This window comes from Sinocyclocheilus rhinocerous, unplaced genomic scaffold (genome assembly GCF_001515625.1).
Source record: "Sinocyclocheilus rhinocerous isolate Xijiao unplaced genomic scaffold, SAMN03320098_v1.1 scaffold111, whole genome shotgun sequence".
NCBI classification, from domain to species: domain Eukaryota; kingdom Metazoa; phylum Chordata; class Actinopteri; order Cypriniformes; family Cyprinidae; genus Sinocyclocheilus; species Sinocyclocheilus rhinocerous.
Genome location: NW_015642811.1, coordinates 2,215,807 through 2,216,750, shown reverse-complemented (window position 1 = coordinate 2,216,750; position 944 = coordinate 2,215,807). Strand labels below are relative to the sequence as shown.

The window sequence follows — 944 nt, the reverse complement described above, 5'->3', positions numbered from 1 at the left end:
AATGGTAATCAATATAAAACACACCAGAGGTCCTGTATACTGAAGTGTTGAGGTCATGTATAGCAAAGTGCTTTAGAGACTATTTAGAATATTGCATTGTTTTTTTGTTTTTTTTTATGGGCAAATTCACAACGTGAGTTACAAGCAACCTACTACAGATTCACTGTTCATTCGCTTCATTATCTGTGCGGATTGAAACTGCTAAATTGTTTATATTGTAGACATAGCTGATTAAACTCATAATTAATTGAGCTAATTACGTGACATGCAAATGTAGCAGGGCAAGGTATAGCCCAGGTATGATTGGCTGATGTCATGCCAGCCTGTGAACCTATCAGTGTCCCTACTCCTTTTTGATTGGTTAACATGGTTTAAATCCTATGAACCTATCAGTGTTGGCATTTGATAATATAAAAAAGGAAGGGTTTGATTACTTGGGGATGCATCATCCTTGGTACTAGACCTTTGTGGAAGGACGTCATTATGAACAAGGGATGGGGCTTGGTGCATCCTCCTGTTGTGTTTTAGCAGTTAAGCCTTTTTCAGGTTAGTCTCCCAGTTATAAAAAGGATTGTTTTGTTTATGTAAGGAGAGGCTTTATTTGTCGTTTTTCTTTTGGTCATCAGCATGCTAGTGGCCGTGGTCTTGCGTGATGGGCTACCATGCACTTTGCTACATGGTAAATCTCTCTCGGTATGTATGATGGGGGCTTGTCATGTGTTTTAATGAGTGTAATATTGTAGATAATCTGTTTTTATGTTCAGCAGGTGTAACTGCACATCCAGGGGTTTCCAGTAACTTGGTTGGAGACGAATGTACATCAGATGTGACTGCACTGCTGTTTTGTTTGTTGGGTGACCGTTTTAACTTTGTCTATCTTGGTCTTATTTTGGTTAACTTGGTTTGTATGGGTTTTCTTTTATTCATCCATGAGCAGCCATTCA

General features: G+C 38.8%; 1 long non-coding RNA gene across 1 annotated transcript in view; it reads left to right on the top strand.

The window, feature by feature from the left end:
* The first annotated feature begins 393 nt into the window (after positions 1-393).
* The window catches only part of LOC107756450 (uncharacterized), a 1,143-nt gene continuing 592 nt past the window's right edge, over positions 394-944 (top strand). Inside the window, exon 1 of the long non-coding RNA XR_001641815.1 lies at positions 394-546. This is a non-coding gene — a long non-coding RNA (uncharacterized LOC107756450). The remainder of the gene's footprint in view (positions 547-944) is intronic.